Genomic DNA, 21,175 nt, shown 5'->3' with positions numbered 1-21,175 from the left:
ACTCACTGCAGTGCATCCCCATTGGTGCCAGTGCACTTACTGGACTCACTGCACTGCATCCCCAGTGGTGCCAGGGCACTCTCTGGACTCACTGCACTGCATCCCCAGTGGTGCCAGTGCACTCTCTGGACTCACTGCAGTGCATCCCCAGTGGTGCCAGGGCACTCTCTGGACTCACTGCAGTGCATCCCCAGTGGTGCCAGTGCACTCTCTGGACTCACTGCACTGCATCCCCAGTGCTGACAGTGCACTCTCTGGACTCACGGCACTGCATCCCCAGTGGTGCCAGTGCACTCTGTTTACTCACTGCACTGCATTCCCAGTGGTGCCAGTGCACTCTCTGGACTCACTGCACTGCATCCCCAGTGGTGCCAGTGCACTCTCTGGACTCACTGCAGTGTATTCCCAGTGGTGCCAGTGCACTCTCTAGAGTCACTGCAGTGCATCCCCAGTGGTGCCAGTGCACACTGCAGTCACTGCAGTGCATTCCCAGTGGTGCCAGTGCACTCTCTGGACTCACGGCACTGCATTACCAGTGGTGCCAGTGCACTCTCTGGACTCACTGCAGTGCATCCCCAGTGTTGCCAGGGCACTCTCTGGACTCACAGCACTGCATTCCCAGTGGTGCCAGTGCACTCTCTGGACTCACGGCACTGCATCCCCAGTGCTGCTAGTGCACTCTCTGGAGTCACTGCACTGCATCCCCAGTGGTGCCAGTGCACTCTCTGGACTCACGGCACTGCATCCCCAGTGGTGCCATTGAACTCTGTGGACTCACTGCACTGCATCCGCAGTGGTGCCAGTGCACTCTCTGGACTCACTGCAGTGCATCCCCAGTGGTCCCAGTACACTCTCTGGACTCACTGCACTGCATTCCCAGTGGTGCCAGTGCACTCTCTGGCCTCACTGCACTGCATCCCCAGTGCTGACAGTGCACTCTCTGGACTCACGGCACTGCATCCGCAGTGGTGCCAGTGCACTCTGTTTACTCACTGCACTGCATCCCTAGGTGTGCCAGTGCACTCTCTGGACTCAATGCACTGCATTCCCAGTGGTGCCAGTGCACTCTCTAGAGTCACTGCAGTGCATCCCCAGTGGTGCCAGTGCACTCTCTGCACTCACTGCAGTGCATCCCCAGTGTTGCCAGTGCACTCTCTGGAGTCACTGCACTACATCTCTAGTGGTGCCAGTGCACTCTCTGGACTCACTGCACTGCATCCCCAGTGGTGCCAGTGCACTCTCTGGAGTCACTGCACTGCATTCCCGGTGGTGCCAGTGCACTCTCTGGATTCACTGCACTAAATCCGCAGTGGTGCCAGTGCACTCTCTGGACTCACTGCACTGCATCCCCAGTTGTGCCACTGCACTCTCTGGACTCACTGCACTGCATCCCAAGTCGTGCCAGTGCACTGTCTATACTCACTGCAGTGCATCCCCAGTGGTGCCAGTGCACTCTCTGGACTCACTGCACTGCATCCCCAGTGGTGCCAGTGCAATCTCTGGACTCACTACAGTACAGCTCCAATGGTGCCAGTGCACTCTCTGGACTCACTGCACTGCATCCCCAGTGGTGCCAGTGCACTCTATGGACTCAATGCACTGCATCCCCAGTGGTGCCACTGCACTCTCTGGACTCACTGCAGTGCATCCCCAGTGGTACCAGTGCACTCTCTGGACTCACTGCACTGCATCCCCAGTGGTGCCAGTGCTCACACTGGACTCCCTGCAGTGCATCCCCAGTGGTGCCAGTGCACTCTCTGGACTCACTGCACTGCATCCCCAGTGGCGCCAGTGCACTCTCTGGACTCACTGCACTGCATCCCCAGTGGTGCCAGTGCACTCTCTGGACTCTCGGCACTGCATTACCAGTGGTGCCAGTGCACTCTGTTTACTCACTGCACTGCATCCCCAGTGGTGCCAGTGCGCTCTCTGGACTCACTGCACTGCATTCCCAGTTGTGCCAGGGCACTCTCTGGAGTCACTGCAGTGCATTCCCAGTGGTGCCAGTGCACTCTCTGGACTCACTGCACTGCATTACCAGTGGTGCCAGTGCACTCTCTGGACTCACTGCAGTGCATCCCCAGTGTTGCCAGGGCACTCTCTGGACTCACAGCACTGCATTCCCAGTGGTGCCAGTGCACTCTCTGGACTCACTGCAGTGTATTCACTGTGGTGCCAGTGCACTCTTTAGCGTCACTGCAGTGCATCCCCAGTGGTGCCAGTGCACTCACTGCAGTGCATTCCCACTGGTGCCAGTGCACTTACTGGACTCACTGCACTGCATCCCCAGTGGTGCCAGTGCACTCTCTGGGCTCACTGCACTGCATCCCCACTGGTGCCAGTGCACTCTCTGGACTCACTGCACTGCATCCCCAGTGGTGCCAGTGCACTCTATGGACTCACTGCACTGCATCCCCAGTGGTGTCACTGCACTCTCTGGACTCACTGCAGTGCATCCCCACTGGTGCCAGTGCACTCTCTGGACTCACTGCACTGCATCCCCAGTGGTGCCAGTGCTCACACTGGACTCCCTGCAGTGCATCCCCAGTGGTGCCATTGCACTCTCTGGACTCACTGCACTGCATCCCCAGTGGCGCCAGTGCACTCTCTGGACTCACTGCACTGCATCCCCATTGGTGCCAGTGCACTCTCTGGACTCACGGCACTGCATCACCAGTGGTGCCAGTGCACTCTGTTTACTCACTGCACTGCATCCCCAGTGGTGCCAGTGCTCACACTGGACTCCCTGCAGTGCATCCCCAGTGGTGCCAGTGCGCTCTCTGGACTCACTGCACTGCATTCCCAGTTGTGCCAGGGCACTCTCTGGAGTCACTGCAGTGCATCCCCAGTGGTGCCAGTGCACTCTCTGGACTCACTGCACTGCATTACCAGTGGTGCCAGTGCACTCTCTGGACTCACTGCAGTGCATCCCCAGTGTTGCCAGTGCACTCTCTGGACTCACAGCACTGCATTCCCAGTGGTGCCAGTGCACTCTCTGGACTCACGGCACTGCATCCCCAGTGCTGCTAGTGCACTCTCTGGAGTCACTGCAGTGCATCCCCAGTGGTGCCAGTGCACTCTCTGGACCCACGGCACTGCATGCCCAGTCGTGCCATTGAACTCTGTGGACTCACTGCACTACATCCCCAGTAGTGCCAGTGCACTCTCTGGACTCACTGCAGTGCATCCCCAGTGGTGCCAGTACACTCTCTGGACTCACTGAAGTGCATTCCCACTGGTCCCAGGGTCCTCTATGGACTCACTGCACTGCATTCCCAGTGGTGCCAGTGCACTCTCTGGACTCACTGCTCTGCATCCCCAAGGTGCCAGTGCACTCTTTGGACTCACTGCAGTGCATCCCCAGTGGTGCCAGTGCACTCTCTGCACTCACTGCACTGCATCCCCAGTGGTGCCAGTGCAATCTCTGGACTCACTACAGTACAGCTCCAATGGTGCCAGTGCACTCTCTGGACTCACTGCACTGCATCCCCAGTGGTGCCAGTGCACTCTCTGGACTCACTGCACTGCATCCCCAGTGGTGCCACTGCACTCTCTGGCCTCACTGCACTGCATTCCCAGTGGTGCCAGTGCACTCTCTGGACTCACTGAAGTGCATCCCCAGTGGTGCCAGTGCTCACACTGGACTCCCTGCAGTGCATCCCCAGTGGTGCCAGTGCACTCTCTGGACTCACTGCAGTGTATTCCCAGTGGTGCCAGTGCACTCTTTAGCGTCACTGCAGTGCATCCCCTGTGGTGCCAGTGCACTCACTGCAGTGCATCCCCACTGGTGCCAGTGCACTTACTGGACTCACTGCACTGCATCCCCAGTGGTGCCAGTGCACTCTCTGGACTCACTGCACTGCATCCCCAGTGGTGCGAGTGCACTCTATGGACTCACTGCACTGCATCCCCAGTGGTGCCAGTGCACTCTCTAGGACTCACTGCAGTGCAGCCCCAGTGGTGCCAGTGCACTCTCTGGACTCACTGCACTGCATCCCCAGTGCTAACAGTGCACTCTCTGGACTCACGGCACTGCATCCGCAGTGGTGCCAGTGCACTCTGTTTACTCACTGCACTGCATTCCCAGTGGTGCCAGTGCACTCTCTGGACTCACTACAGTACAGCTCCAGTGGTGCCAGTGCACTCTCTGGACTCACTGCACTGCATCCCCAGTGGTGCCAGTGCACTCTCTGGACTCACTGCACTGCATCCCCACTGGTGCCAGTGCACTCTCTGGACTCACTGCAGTGTATTCCCAATGGTGCCAGTGCACTCTCTAGAGTCACTGCATTGCATCCCCAGTGGTGCCAGTGCACTCTGCAGTCACTGCAGTGCATCCCCACTGGTGCCAGTGCACTCTCTGGAGTCACTGCACTGCATCGCCAGTGGTGCCAGTGCACTCTCTGGACTCACTGCACTGCATCCCCAGTGGTGCCAGTGCACTCTATGGACTCACTGCACTGCATTCCCAGTGGTACCAGTACACTCTCTGGACTCACTGCACTGCATCCCCAGTGGTGCCAGTGCGCTCTCTGGACTCCCTGCAGTGCATCCCCAGTGGTGCCAGTGCACTCTCTGGACTCACTGCACTGCATTCCCAGTGGTACCAGTGCACTCTCTGGACTCACTGCACTGCATCCCCAGTGGTGCCAGTGCACTCTCTGGACTCCCTGCAGTGCATCCCCACTGGTGCCAGTGCACTCTCTGGACTCACTGCAGTGTATTCCCAATGGTGCCAGTGCACTCTCTAGAGTCACTGCATTGCATCCCCAGTGGTGCCAGTGCACTCTGCAGTCACTGCAGTGCATCCCCACTGGTGCCAGTGCACTCTCTGGAGTCACTGCACTGCATCGCCAGTGGTGCCAGTGCACTCTCTGGACTCACTGCACTGCATCCCCAGTGGTGCCAGTGCACTCTATGGACTCACTGCACTGCATTCCCAGTGGTACCAGTGCACTCTCTGGACTCACTGCACTGCATCCCCAGTGGTGCCAGTGCGCTCTCTGGACTCCCTGCAGTGCATCCCCAGTGGTGCCAGTGCACTCTCTGGACTCACTGCACTGCATTCCCAGTGGTACCAGTGCACTCTCTGGACTCACTGCACTGCATCCCCAGTGGTGCCAGTGCGCTCTCTGGACTCCCTGCAGTGCATCCCCAGTGGTGCCAGTGCACTCTCTGGACTCACTGCACTGCATCCCCAGTGGCGCCAGTGCACTCTCTGAACTCACTGCACTGCATCCCCAGTGGTGCCAGTGCACTCTCTGGACTCACGGCACTGCATCACCAGTGGTGCCAGTGCACTCTGTTTACTCCCTGCAGTGCATCCCCAGTGGTGCCAGTGCGCTCTCTGGACTCACTGCACTGCATTACCAGTGGTGCCAGTGCACTCTCTGGACTCACTGCAGTGCATCCCCAGTGTTGCCAGTGCACTCTCTGGACTCACAGCACTGCATTCCCAGTGGTGCCAGTGCACTCTCTGGACTCACGGCACTGCATCCCCAGTGCTCCTAGTGCACTCTCTGGAGTCACTGCACTGCATCCCCAGTGGTGCCAGTGCACTCTCTGGACTCACGGCACTGCATGCCCAGTGGTGCCATTGAACTCTCTGGACTCACTGCACCGCATCACCAGTGGTGCCAGTGCACTCTCTGGACTCACTGCAGTGCATCCCCAGTGGTGCCAGTGCACTCTCTGGACTCACTGCTCTGCACCCCAAGGTGCCAGTGCACTCTCTTGCCTCACTGCAGTGCATCCCCAGTGGTGCCAGTGCACTCTCTCCACTCACTGCACTGCATCCCCAGTGGTGCCAGTGCACTCTCTGGACTCACTGAAGTGCATCCCCAGTGGTGCCAGTGCTCACACTGGACTCCCTGCAGTGCATCCCCAGTGGTGCCAGTGCACTCTCTGGACTCACTGCAGTGTTTTCCCAGTGGTGCCAGTGCACTCTCTGGACTCACTGCAGTGCATCCCCAGTGGTGCCAGTGCACTCACTGCAGTGCATCCCCACTGGTGCCAGTGCACTTACTGGACTCACTGCACTGCATCCCCAGTGGTGCCAGTGCACTCTGTTTACTCACTGCACTGCATTCCCAGTGCTGACAGTGCACTCTATGGACTCACTGCACTGCATCCCCAGTGGTGCCAGTGCATTCTCTAGGACTCACTGCAGTGCATCCCCAGTGGTGCCAGTGCACTCTCTGGACTCACTGCACTGCATCCCCAGTGCTGACAGTGCAAACTCTGGACTCACGGCACTGCATCCGCAGTGGTGCCAGTGCACTCTGTTTACTCACTGCACTGCATTCCCAGTGGTGCCAGTGCACTCTCTGGACTCACTGCACTGCATCCCCAGTGGTGCCAGTGCACTCTGGACTCACTGCAGTGTATTCCCAGTGGTGCCAGTGCACTCTCTAGAGTCACTGCAGTGCATCCCCAGTGGTGCCAGTGCACTCTGCAGTCACTGCAGTGCATTCCCAGTGGTGCCAGTGCACTCTCTGGACTCACGGCACTGCATTACCAGTGGTGCCAGTGCACTCTCTGGACTCACTGCAGTGCATCCCCAGTGTTGCCAGGGCACTCTCTGGACTCACAGCACTGCATTCCCAGTGGTGCCAGTGCACTCTCTGGACTCACGGCACTGCATCCCCAGTGCTGCTAGTGCACTCTCTGGAGTCACTGCACTGCATCCCCAGTGGTGCCAGTGCACTCTCTGGACTCACTGCACTGCATCCCCAGTGGTGCCGTTGAACTCTGTGGACTCACTGCACTGCATCCGCAGTGGTGCCAGTGCACTCTCTGGACTCACTGCAGTGCATCCCCAGTGGTCCCAGTACACTCTCTGGACTCACTGCACTGCATTCCCAGTGGTGCCAGTGCACTCTCTGGCCTCACTGCACTGCATCCCCAGTGCTGACAGTGCACTCTCTGGACTCACGGCACTGCATCCGCAGTGGTGCCAGTGCACTCTGTTTACTCACTGCACTGCATCCCTAGTGGTGCCAGTGCACTCTCTGGACTCAATGCACTGCATCCCCAGTGGTGCCAGTGCACTCTCTGGACTCACTGCACTGCATCCCCAGTGGTGCCAGTGCACTGTCTGGACTCACTGCACTGCATTCCCGGTGGTGCCACTGCACTCTCTGGACACACTGCACTGCATTCCCAGTGGTGCCAGTGCACTCTCTGGACTCACTGCACTGCATCCCCAGTGGTGCCAGTGCACACACTGGACTCCCTGCACTGCATCCCCAGTGGTGCCAGTGCACTCTCTGGACTCACTGCACTGCATCCCCAGTGGCGCAAGTGCACTCTCTGGAGTCACTGCACTGCATCCCCAGTGGTGCCAGTGCACTCTCTGGACTCACGGCACTGCATCCCCAGTGGTGCCAGTGCACTCTGTTTACTCACTGCACTGCATCCCCAGTGGTGCCAGTGCACTCTGTTTACTCACTGCAGTGCATCCCCAGTAGTGCCAGTGCACTCCCTGGACTCACTGCACTGCATCCCCAGTGGTGCCAGTGCACTCTCAGGAGTCACTGCAGTGCATCCCCTGTGGGGCCAGTGCACTCTCTGGACTCACTGCACTGCATCCCCAGTGGAGCCAGTGCACTCTCTGGACTCACTGCAGTGCATCCCCAGTGGTGCCAGTGCACTCTCTGGACTCACTGCAGTGCATACCCAGTGGTGCCAGTGCACTCTCTGAGTCACTGCACTGCATCCCCAGTGGTGCCAGTGCACTCTCTGGACTCACTGCACTGCATCCCCAGTGGTGCCAGTGCACTCTCTGGACTCACTGCACTCCATCCCCACTGGTGCCAGTACACTCTCTGGACTCACTGCACTGCATCCCCAGTGCTGACAGTGCACTCTCTGGACTCACTGCACTGCATCCCCAGTGGTGCCAGTGCACTATCTGGACTCATTGCAGTGCATCCCCAGTGGTGCCAGTGCACTCTCTGAGTCAGTGCACTGCATCCCCAGTGGTGCCAGTGCACTCTCTGGCCTCATCGCACTGCATCCCCAGTGATGCCAGTGCACTCTCTGGACTCACTGCGCTGCATCCCCAGTGGTGCCAGTGCACTCTCTGCACTCACTGCACTGCATCCCAAGTCGTGCCAGTGCACTGTCTATACTCACTGCAGTGCATCCCCAGTGGTGCCAGTGCACTCTCTGGACTCCCTGCACTGCATCCCCAGTGCTGCCAGTGCACTCTGTGGACTCACGGCACTGCATTCCCAGTGGTGCCTGTGCACTCTCTGGACTCACTGCACTGCATCCCCAGTGGTGCCAGTGCACTCTCTGGACTCACTGCACTGCATCCCCAGTGGTGCCAGTGCAATCTCTGGACTCACTACAGTACAGCTCCAATGGTGCCAGTGCACTCTCTGGAGACAGTGCAGTGCATATCCACTAGTGCCAGGGCACTCTCTGGACTCACTGCAGTGCATCCCCAGTGGTGCCAGTGCACTCACTGCACTGCATCTCCAGTGGTGACAGTGGCTCTCTGGACTCACTGCACTGCATCCGCAGTGGTGCCAGTGCACTCTCTGCACTCACTGCACTGCATCACCAGTGGTGCCAGTGCACTCTATGGACTCACTGCACTGCATCCCCAGTGGTGCCACAGCACTCTGTGGACTCACTGCACTGCATCCCCAGTTGTGCAGGGCACTCTCTGGACTTACTGCAGTGCATCCCCAGTGTTGCCAGTGCACTCTCTGGACTCACTGCACTGCATCCCCAGTGGTGCCAGTGCACTCTCTGGACTCACTGCACTGCATCCCCAGTGTTGCCAGTGCACTCTCTGGACTCACTGCACTGCATCCCCAGTGATGCCAGGTCACTCTCTGGACTCACTGCAGTGCATCTCCAGTGGTGCCAGTGCACTCTCTGGACTCACTGCACTGCATCACCAGTGGTGCCAGTGCACTCTCTGGAGACACTGCAGTGCATATCCACTAGTGCCAGGGCACTCTCTGTACTCACTGCAGTGCATCCCCAGTGCTGACATTGCACTCTCTGGACTCACTGCACTGCATCGCCAGTGGTGCCAGTGCACTCTCTGGACTCACTGCACTGCATCCCCAGTGGTGCCAGTGCACTCTCTGGACTCAATGCACTGCATTCCCAGTGGTGCCAGTGCACTCTCTGGACTCACTGCACTGCATCCCCAGTGGTGCCAGTGCACTCTCTGGACTCACTGCTCTGCACCCCCTAGGTGCCAGTGCACTCTCTGGACTCACGGCACTGCATCCGCAGTGGTGCCAGTGCACTCTGTTTACTCACTGCAGTGCATCCCCAGTGGTGCCAGTGCACTCTCTGGACTCACTGCACTGCATACCCAGTGGTGCCAGTGCACTCTCTGGACTCACTGCACTGCATCCCCACTGGTGCCAGTGCACTCTCTGGACTCACTGCACTGCATCCCAAGTCGTGCCAGTGCACTGTCTATACTCACTGCACTGCATCCCCAGTGGTGCCAGTGCACTCTCTGGACTCACTGCAGTGCATCCCCAGTGTTGCCAGTGCACTCTGTTGACTCACGGCACTGCATTCCCAGTGGTGCCAGTGCACTCTCTGGACTCACTGCAGTGCATCCCCAGTGGTGCCAGTGCACTCTCTGGACTCACTGCAGTGCATCCCCAGTGGTGCCAGGGCACTCTCTGTACTCACTGCATTGCATCCCTAGTGGTGCCAGTGCACTCTCTGGACTCACTGCACTGCATCCCCAGTGGTGCCAGTGCACTCTCTGGACTCACTGCAGTGCATCCCCAGTGGTGCCAGTACTCTCTCTGGACTCACTGCACTGCATCCCCAGTGGTGCCAGTGCACTCTCTGGACTCACTGCACTGCATCCCCAGTGGTGCCACTGCACTCTCTGGACTCACTGCACTGCATTCCCAGTGGTGCCAGTGCACTCTCTGGACTCACTGAAGTGCATCCCCAGTGGTGCCAGTCCTCACACTGGACTCCCTGCAGTGCATCCCCAGTGGTGCCAGTGCACTCTCTGGACTCACTGCAGTGTATTCCCAGTGGTGCCAGTGCACTCTTTAGCGTCACTGCAGTGCATCCCCAGTGGTGCCAGTGCACTCACTGCAGTGCATCCCCACTGGTGCCAGTGCACTTACTGGACTCACTGCACTGCATCCCCAGTGGTGCCAGTGCACTCTCTGTACTCACTGCACTGCATCCGCAGTGGTGCCAGTGCACTCTATGGACTCACTGCACTGCATCCCCAGTGGTGCCAGTGCATTCTCTAGGACTCACTGCAGTGCATCCCCAGTGGTGCCAGTGCACTCTCTGGACTCACTGCACTGCATTCCCAGTGCTGACAGTGCACTCTCTGGACTCACGGCACTGCAACCGCAGTGGTGCCAGTGCACTCTGTTTACTCCCTGCACTGCATCCCCAGTGGTGCCAGGGCACTCTCTGGACTCACTGCACTGCATCCCCAGTGGTGCCAGTGCACTCTCTGGACTCACTGCACTGCATCCCCACTGGTGCCAGTGCACTCTCTGGACTCACTGCAGTGTATTCCCAGTGGTGCCAGTGCACTCTCTGGATTCACTGCACTACATCCCCAGTGGTGCCAGTGCACTCTCTGGACTCACTGCACTGCATCCCCAGTGGTGCCACTGCACTCTCTGGACTCACTGCACTGCATCCCAAGTCGTGCCAGTGCACTGTCTATACTCACTGCAGTGCATCCCCAGTGGTGCCAGTGCACTCTCTAGACTCACTGCAGTGCATCCCCAGTGGTGCCAGTGCAATCTCTGGACTCACTACAGTACAGCTCCAATGGTGCCAGTGCAATCTCTGGACTCACTACAGTACAACTCCAATGGTGCCAGTGCACTCTCTGGACTCACTGCACTGCATCCCCAGTGGTGCCAGTGCACTCTATGGACTCAATGCACTGCATCCCCAGTGGGGCCACTGCACTCTCTGGACTCACTGCAGTGCATCCCCAGTGGTGCCAGTGCACTCTCTGGACTCACTGCACTGCATACCCAGTGGTGCCAGTGCTCACACTGGACTCCCTGCAGTGCATCCCCAGTGGTGCCAGTGCACTCTCTGGACTCACTGCACTGCATCCCCAGTGGCGCCAGTGCACTCTCTGGACTCACTGCACTGCATCCCCAGTGGTGCCAGTGCACTCTCTGGACTCTCGGCACTGCATTACCAGTGGTGCCAGTGCACTCTGTTTACTCACTGCACTGCATCCCCAGTGGTGCCAGTGCACTCTCTGGACTCACTGCACTGCATTCCCAGTTGTGCCAGGGCACTCTCTGGAGTCACTGCAGTGCATTCCCAGTGGTGCCAGTGCACTCTCTGGACTCACTGCACTGCATTACCAGTGGTGCCAGTGCACTCTCTGGACTCACTGCAGTGCATCCCCAGTGTTGCCAGGGCACTCTCTGGACTCACAGCACTGCATTCCCAGTGGTGCCAGTGCAGTCTCTGGACTCACTGCAGTGTATTCCCAGTGGTGCCAGTGCACTCTTTAGCGTCACTGCAGTGCATCCCCTGTGGTGCCAGTGCACTCACTGCAGTGCATCCCCACTGGTGCCAGTGCACTTACTGGACTCACTGCAGTGCAGCCCCAGTGGTGCCAGTGCACTCTCTGGACTCACTGCACTGCATCCCCAGTGGTGCCAGTGCACTCTATGGACCTACTGCACTGCATCCCCAGTGGTGCCAGTGCACTCTCTAGGACTCACTGCAGTGCAGCCCCAGTGGTGCCAGTGCACTCTCTGGACTCACTGCACTGCATCCCCAGTGCTAACAGTGCACTCTCTGGACTCACGGCACTGCATCCGCAGTGGTGCCAGTGCACTCTGTTTACTCACTGCACTGCATTCCCAGTGGTGCCAGTGCACTCTCTGGACTCACTACAGTACAGCTCCAGTGGTGCCAGTGCACTCTCTGGACTCACTGCACTGCATTCCCAGTGATGCCAGTGCACTCTCTGGACTCACTGCACTGCATCCCCAGTGGTGCCAGTGCACTCTCTGCACTCACAGCACAGCATCCCCAGTGGTGCCAGTGCACTCTCTGGACTCACTGCAGTGTATCCCAATGGTGCCAGTGCAGTCTCTGAACGCACTGCACTGCATCCCGAGTGGTGTCAGTGCACTCTCTGGACTCACTGCAGTGCATCCCCAGTGGTGCCAGTGCACTCTCAGGTATCACTGCACTGCACCCCCAGTGGTGCCAGTGCACTCTCTGGACTCACTGCACTGCATCCCCAGTGGTGTAAGGGCACTCTCTGGACTCACTGCATTGCATCCCCAAAGGTGACAGTGCACTCTCTGGACTCACTGCACTGCATCCCCAGTGGTGCCACTGCACTCTCTGGACTCACTGCACTGCATCCCCAGTGGCGCCAGTGCACTCTCTGAACTCACTGCACTGCATCCCCAGTGGTGCCAGTGCACTCTCTGGACTCACGGCACTGCATCACCAGTGGTGCCAGTGCACTCTGTTTACTCACTGCAGTGCATCCCCAGTGGTGCCAGTGCGCTCTCTGGACTCACTGCACTGCATTACCAGTGGTGCCAGTGCACTCTCTGGACTCACTGCAGTGCATCCCCAGTGTTGCCAGTGCACTCTCTGGACTCACAGCACTGCATTCCCAGTGGTGCCAGTGCACTCTCTGGACTCACGGCACTGCATCCCCAGTGCTCCTAGTGCACTCTCTGGAGTCACTGCACTGCATCCCCAGTGGGGCCAGTGCACTCTCTGGACTCACGGCACTGCATGCCCAGTGGTGCCATTGAACTCTCTGGACTCACTGCACTGCATCCCCAGTGGTGCCAGTGCACTCTCTGGACTCCCTGCAGTGCATCCCCAGTGGTGCCAGTGCACTCTCTGGACTCACTGCTCTGCACCCCAAGGTGCCAGTGCACTCTCTGGACTCACTGCAGTGCATCCCCAGTGGTGCCAGTGCACTCTCTCCACTCACTGCACTGCATCCCCAGTGGTGCCAGTGCAATCTCTGGACTCACTACAGTACAGCTCCAATGGTGCCAGTGCACTCTCTGGACTCACTGAAGTGCATCCCCAGTGGTGCCAGTGCTCACACTGGACTCCCTGCAGTGCATCCCCAGTGGTGCCAGTGCACTCTCTGGACTCACTGCAGTGTATTCCCAGTGGTGCCAGTGCACTCTCTGGACTCACTGCACTGCATTACCAGTGGTGCCAGTGCACTCACTGCAGTGCATCCCCACTGGTGCCAGTGCACTTACTGGACTCACTGCACTGCATCCCCAGTGGTGCCAGTGCACTCTGTTTACTCACTGCACTGCATTCCCAGTGGTGCCAGTGCACTCTATGGACTCACTGCACTGCATCCCCAGTGGTGCCAGTGCATTCTCTAGGACTCAGTGCAGTGCATCCCCAGTGGTGCCAGTGCACTCTCTGGACTCACAGCACTGCATCCCCAGTGCTGACAGTGCACTCTCTGGACTCACGGCACTGCATCCGCAGTGGTGCCAGTGCACTCTGTTTACTCACTGCACTGCATCCCCAGTGGCGCCAGTGCACTCTCTGGATGCACTGCACTGCATCCCCAGTGGCGCCAGTGCACTCTCTGGACGCACAGCACTGCATCCCCAGTGGTGCCAGTGCACTCTCTGGACTCACTGCACTGCATCCCCAGTGGTGCCAGGGCACTCTCTGGACTCACTGCACTGCATCCCCAGTTGTGCCAGTGCTCACACTGGACTCCCTGCAGTGCATCCCCAGTGGTGCCAGTGCACTCTCTTGACTCACTGCAGTGCATCCCCACTGGTGCCAGTGCACTCTCTGGACTCACTGCACTGCATCCCCAGTGGTGCCAGGGCACTCTCTGGACTCACTGCACTGCATCCCCAGTGGTGCCAGTGCTCACAGTGGACTCCCTGCAGTGCATCCCCAGTGGTGCCAGTGCACTCTCTGGACTCACTGCACTGCATCCCCAGTGGCGCCAGTGCACTCTCTGGACGCACTGCACTGCATCCCCAGTGGTGCCAGTGCACTCTCTGGACTCACTGCACTGCATCCCCAGTGGTGCCAGGGCACTCTCTGGACTCACTGCACTGCATCCCCAGTTGTGCCAGTGCTCACACTGGACTCCCTGCAGTGCATCCCCAGTGGTGCCAGTGCACTCTCTTGACTCACTGCAGTGCATCCCCACTGGTGCCAGTGCACTCTCTGGACTCACTGCACTGCATCCCCAGTGGTGCCAGGGCACTCTCTGGACTCACTGCACTGCATCCCCAGTGGTGCCAGTGCACTCTATGGACTCACTGCACTGCATCCCCAGTGGTGCCAGTGCACTCTCTGGACTCACTGCACTGCATCGTCAGGGGTGCCAGTGGACACACTGGACTCCCTGCACTAAATCCGCAGTGGTGCCAGTGCACTCTCTGCACTCACTGCACTGCATCCCCAGTGGTGCCAGGGCACTCTCTGGACTCACTGCACTGCATCCCCAGTGCTGACAGTGCACTCTGTGGACTCACGGCACTGCATCCGCAGTGGTGCCAGTGCACTCTGTTTACTCACTGCACTGCATCCTCAGTGGTGCCAGTGCACTCTCTGGACTCACTGCACCGCATTCCCAGTGGTGCCAGTGCACTCTCTGGACTCACTACAGTACAGCTCCAGTGGTGCCAGTGCACTCTCTGGACTCACTGCACTGCATCCCTAGTGGTTCAAGTGCACTCTCTGGACTCACTGCACTGCATCCCCAGTGGTGCCAGTGCACTCTATGGACTCACTGCACTGCATCCCCAGTGGTGCCAGTGCACTCTCTGGACTCACGGCAGTGCATCCCCAGTGGTGCCAGTGCACTCTCTGGACTCACTGCACTGCATCCCCAGTGGTGCCAGTGCACTCTCTGGACTCACTGCACTGCATCCTCAGTGGTGCCAGTGGACACACTGGACTCCCTGCACTAAATCCGCAGTGGTGCCAGTGCACTCTCTGGACTCACTGCAGTGCATCCCCAGTGGTGCCAGTGCTCACAGTGGACTCCCTGCAGTGCATCCCCAGTGGTGCCAGTGCACTCTCTGGACTCACTGCACTGCATCCCCAGTGGCGCCAGTGCACTCTCTGGACGCACTGCACTGCATCCCCAGTGGAGCCAGTGCACTCTCTGGACTCACTGCACTGCATCCCCAGTGGTGCCAGGGCACTCTCTGGACTCACTGCACTGCATCCCCAGTTGTGCCAGTGCTCACACTGGACTCCCTGCAGTGCATCCCCAGTGGTGCCAGTGCACTCTCTTGACTCACTGCAGTGCATCCCCACTGGTGCCAGTGCACTCTCTGGACTCACTGCACTGCATCCCCAGTGGTGCCAGGGCACTCTCTGGACTCACTGCACTGCATCCCCAGTGGTGCCAGTGCACTCTATGGACTCACTGCACTGCATCCCCAGTGGTGCCAGTGCACTCTCTGGACTCACTGCAGTGCATTCCCAGTGGTGCCAGTGCACTCTCTGGACTCACTGCACTGCATCCCCAGTGGTGCCAGTGCACTCTCTGGACTCACTGCAGTGCATCCCCACTGGTGCCAGTGCACTCTCTGGACTCACTGCACTGCATCCCCAGTGGTGCCACTGCACTCTCTGGACTCACTGCACTGCATCCCCAATGGTGCCAGTGCACTCTCTGGACTCACTGCACTGCATCCCCAGTGGTGCCAGTGCACTCTCTGGACTCACTGCAGTGCATCCCCAGTGGTGCCAGTGCTCACACTGGACTCACTGCACTGCATCCCCAGTGGAGCCAAAGCACTCTCTGGACTCACTGCAGTGCATCCCCAGTGGTGCCAGTGCTCACACTGGACTCACTGCACTGCATCCCCAGTGGTGCCAGTGCACTCTCTGGAGTCACTGCACTGCATCCCCAGTGGTGCCAGTGCAATCTCTGGACTCACTACACTACAGCTCCAATGGTGCCAGTGCACTCTCTGGAGACACTGCAGTGCATCCCCAGTGGTACCAGTGCACTCTCTGTACTCTCTGCACTGCATCCCCAGTGGTGCCAGTGCACTCTCTGGAGTCACTGCAGTGTATTCCCATTAGTGCCAGTGCACTCTTTAGCGTCACTGCACTGCATCCCCAGTGGGGCCAGTGCACTCACTGCAGTGCATCCCCACTGGTGCCAGTGCACTCTCTGGACTAACTGCACTGCATCCCCAGTGGTGCCAGTGCACTCTCTGGACTCACTGCACTGCATTCCCAGTGGTGCCAGTGCACTCTATGGACTCACTGCACTGCATCCCCAGTGGTGCCAGTGCACTCTCTGGACTCACTGCACTGCATCCTCAGTGGTGCCAGTGGACACACTGGACTCCCTGCATTGCATCCCCAGTGGTGCCAGTGCACTCTCTGGACTCACTGCACTGCATCCCCAGTGGTGCCAGTGCACTCTGTTTACTCACTGCACTGCATCCCCAGTGCTGACAGTGCACTCTGTGGACTCACGGCACTGCATCCGCAGTGGTGCCAGTGCACTCTGTTTACTCACTACACTGCATCCCCAGTGGTGCCAGTGCACTCTCTGGACTCACTGCACTGCATTCCCAGTGGTGCCAGTGCACTCTCTGCACTCACTACAGTACAGCTCCAGTGGTGCCAGTGCACTCTCTGGACTCACTGCACTGCATCCACAGTGGTGCCAGTGCACTCTCTGGACTCACTACAGTACAGCTCCAGTGGTGCCAGTGCACTCTCTGGACTCACTGCACTGCATCACCAGTGGAGCCAAAGCACTCTCTGGACTCACTGCAGTGCATCTGCAGTGGTGCCAGTGCTCACACTGGACTCCCTGCAGCGCATCCCCAGTGGTGCCAGTGCACTCTCTGGACTCACTGCACTGCATCCCGAGTGGCGCCAGTGCACTCTCTGGACGCACTGCACTGCATCCCGAGTGGTGCCAGTGCACTCTCTGGACTCACTGCACTGCATCCCCAGTGGTGCCAGTGCACTCTCTGGACTCCCTGCAGTGCATCCCGAGTGGTGCCAGTGCACTCTCTGGACTCACTGCAGTGCATCCCCACTGGTGCCAGTGCTCACACTGGACTCCCTGCAGTGCATCCCCAGTGGTGCCAGTGCACTCTGTTTACTCACTGCACTGCATCCCCAGTGGTGCCAGGGCACTCTCTGGACTCACTGCAGTGCATCCCCAGTGGTGCCAGTGCACTCTCTGGACTCACTGCAGTGCATCCCCAGTGGTGCCAGTGCACTCTCTGGACTCACTGCAGTGCATTCCCAGTGGTGCCAGTGCACTCTCTGGACTCACTGCACTGCATCCCCAGTGGTGCCACTGCACTCTCTGGACTCACTGCACTGCATCCCCAATGGTGCCAGTGCACTCTCCGGACTCACTGCACTGCATCCCCAGTGGTGCCAGTGCACTCTCTGCACTCACTGCACTGCATCCCCAGTGGTGCCAGTGCTCACGCTGGACTCACTGCACTGCATCCCCAGTGGAGCCAAAGCACTCTCTGGACTCACTGCAGTGCATCCCCAGTGGTGCCAGTGCTCACACTGGACTCCCTGCAGTGCATCCCCAGTGGTGCCAGTACACTCTCTGGACTCACTGCACTGCTTCCCAGTTGTGCCACTGCACTCTCTGGAGTCACTGCACTGCATACCCAGTGGTGCCAGTGCACTCACTGCCGTGCATCCCCAGTGGTGCCAGTGCACTTACTGGACTCCCTGCACTGCATCCCCAGTGGTGCCAGTGCACTCTCTGGACTCACTGCACTGCATTCCCAGTGGTGCCAGGGCACTCTCTGGACTCACTGCACTGCATCCCCAGTGGTGCCAGTGCACTCTCTGGACTCACTGCAGTGCATCCCCTGAGGTGCCAGTGCACTCTCTGGACTCACTGCACTGCATCCCCAGTGGTGCCAGTGCACTCTCTGGACTCACTGCACTGCATCCCCAGTGGTGCCAGTGCACTCTCTGGATTCACTGCAGTGTATTCCCAGTGGTGCCAGTGCACTCTCTAGAGTCACTGCAGTGCATCCCCAGTGGTGCCAGTGCACTCTATGCACTCACTGCAGTGCATCCCCACTGGTGCCAGTGTACTCTCTGGAGTCACTGCATTGCATCCCCAGTGGTGCCAGTGCACTCTCTGGACTCACGGCACTGCATCCCCAGTGGTGCCAGTGCACTCTCTGGACTCACTGCACTGCATCCCCAGTGGAGCCACTGCACTCTCTGGACTCACTGCACTGCATTCCCAGTGGTGCCAGTGCACTCTCTGGACTCACTGCAGTGCATCCCCAGTGGTGCCAGTGCACACACTGGATTCCCTGCACTGTATCTCCAGTGGTGCCAGTGCACTCTCTGGATTCCCTGCACTGCATCCCCAGTGGTGCCAGTGCACTCTCTGGACTCACGGCACTGCATCCCCAGTGGTGCCAGTGCACTCTCTGGACTCACTGCACTGCATCCCCAGTGGTGCCAGTGCGCTCTCTGGACTCACGGCACTGCATCCCCAGTGGTGCCAGTACACTCTCTGGACTCACTGCACTGCATCCCCAGTGCTGACATTGCACTCTCTGGACTCACTGAAGTGCATCCCCAGTGGAGCCAGTGCACTCTCTGGACTCACTGCACTGCATCCCCAATGGTGCCAGGGCACTCTCTGCACTCACTGCACTGCATCCCCAGTGGTGCCAGTGCATTCTCTGCACTCACTGCACTGCATTCCCAGTGGTGCCAGTGCACTCTCTGCACTCACTACAGTACAGCTCCAGTGGTGCCAGTGCACTCTCTGGACTCACTGCACTGCATCCACAGTGGTGCCAGTGCACTCTCTGGACTCACTACAGTACAGCTCCAGTGGTGCCAGTGCACTCTCTGGACTCACTGCACTGCATCACCAGTGGAGCCAAAGCACTCTCTGGACTCACTGCAGTGCATCTGCAGTGGTGCCAGTGCTCACACTGGACTCCCTGCAGCGCATCCCCAGTGGTGCCAGTGCACTCTCTGGACTCACTGCACTGCATCCCGAGTGGCGCCAGTGCACTCTCTGGACGCACTGCACTGCATCCCGAGTGGTGCCAGTGCACTCTCTGGACTCACTGCACTGCATCCCCAGTGGTGCCAGTGCACTCTCTGGACTCCCTGCAGTGCATCCCGAGTGGTGCCAGTGCACTCTCTGGACTCACTGCAGTGCATCCCCACTGGTGCCAGTGCTCACACTGGACTCCCTGCAGTGCATCCCCAGTGGTGCCAGTGCACTCTGTTTACTCACTGCACTGCATCCCCAGTGGTGCCAGGGCACTCTCTGGACTCACTGCAGTGCATCCCCAGTGGTGCCAGTGCACTCTCTGGACTCACTGCAGTGCATCCCCAGTGGTGCCAGTGCACTCTCTGGACTCACTGCAGTGCATTCCCAGTGGTGCCAGTGCACTCTCTGGACTCACTGCACTGCATCCCCAGTGGTGCCACTGCACTCTCTGGACTCACTGCACTGCATCCCCAATGGTGCCAGTGCACTCTCCGGACTCACTGCACTGCATCCCCAGTGGTGCCAGTGCACTCTCTGCACTCACTGCACTGCATCCCCAGTGGTGCCAGTGCTCACGCTGGACTCACTGCACTGCATCCCCAGTGGAGCCAAAGCACTCTCTGGACTCACTGCAGTGCATCCCCAGTGGTGCCAGTGCTCACACTGGACTCCCTGCAGTGCATCCCCAGTGGTGCCAGTACACTCTCTGGACTCACTGCACTGCTTCCCAGTTGTGCCACTGCACTCTCTGGAGTCACTGCACTGCATACCCAGTGGTGCCAGTGCACTCACTGCCGTGCATCCCCAGTGGTGCCAGTGCACTTACTGGACTCCCTGCACTGCATCCCCAGTGGTGCCAGTGCACTCTCTGGACTCACTGCACTGCATTCCCAGTGGTGCCAGGGCACTCTCTGGACTCACTGCACTGCATCCCCAGTGGTGCCAGTGCACTCTCTGGACTCACTGCAGTGCATCCCCTGAGGTGCCAGTGCACTCTCTGGACTCACTGCACTGCATCCCCAGTGGTGCCAGTGCACTCTCTGGACTCACTGCACTGCATCCCCAGTGGTGCCAGTGCACTCTCTGGATTCACTGCAGTGTATTCCCAGTGGTGCCAGTGCACTCTCTAGAGTCACTGCAGTGCATCCCCAGTGGTGCCAGTGCACTCTATGCACTCACTGCAGTGCATCCCCACTGGTGCCAGTGTACTCTCTGGAGTCACTGCATTGCATCCCCAGTGGTGCCAGTGCACTCTCTGGACTCACGGCACTGCATCCCCAGTGGTGCCAGTGCACTCTCTGGACTCACTGCACTGCATCCCCAGTGGAGCCACTGCACTCTCTGGACTCACTGCACTGCATTCCCAGTGGTGCCAGTGCACTCTCTGGACTCACTGCAGTGCATCCCCAGTGGTGCCAGTGCACACACTGGATTCCCTGCACTGTATCTCCAGTGGTGCCAGTGCACTCTCTGGATTCCCTGCACTGCATCCCCAGTGGTGCCAGTGCACTCTCTGGACTCACGGCACTGCATCCCCAGTGGTGCCAGTGCACTCTCTGGACTCACTGCACTGCATCCCCAGTGGTGCCAGTGCGCTCTCTGGACTCACGGCACTGCATCCCCAGTGGTGCCAGTACACTCTCTGGACTCACTGCACTGCATCCCCAGTGCTGACATTGCACTCTCTGGACTCACTGAAGTGCATCCCCAGTGGAGCCAGTGCACTCTCTGGACTCACTGCACTGCATCCCCAATGGTGCCAGGGCACTCTCTGCACTCACTGCACTGCATCCCCAGTGGTGCCAGTGCATTCTCTGCACTCACTGCACTGCATCCCCAGTGGTGCCAGTGCACTCTCTGGACTCACTGCACTGCTTCCCCAGTGGTGCCAGTGAACTCTCTGGAATCACTGCACTACATCCCCAGTGGTGCCAGTGCACTCTCTGGACTCACGGCACTGCATCCCCAGAGGTGCGAGTGCACTCTCTGGACTCACTGCACTGCATTACCAGTGGTGCCAGTGCACTCTCTGGAGACACTGCAGTGCATCTCCACTAGTGCCAGGGCACTCTCTGGACTCACTGCAGTGCATCCCCAGTGGTGCCAGTGCACTCTCTCGACTCACTGCACTGCATCCCCAGTGGTGCCAGTGCACTCTCT

The sequence above is a fragment of the Anser anser genome (assembly GCF_964211835.1).
Source record: "Anser anser genome assembly, chromosome: 28".
Taxonomy (NCBI): Eukaryota; Metazoa; Chordata; class Aves; order Anseriformes; family Anatidae; genus Anser; species Anser anser.
This window is presented reverse-complemented; position numbering follows the sequence as displayed.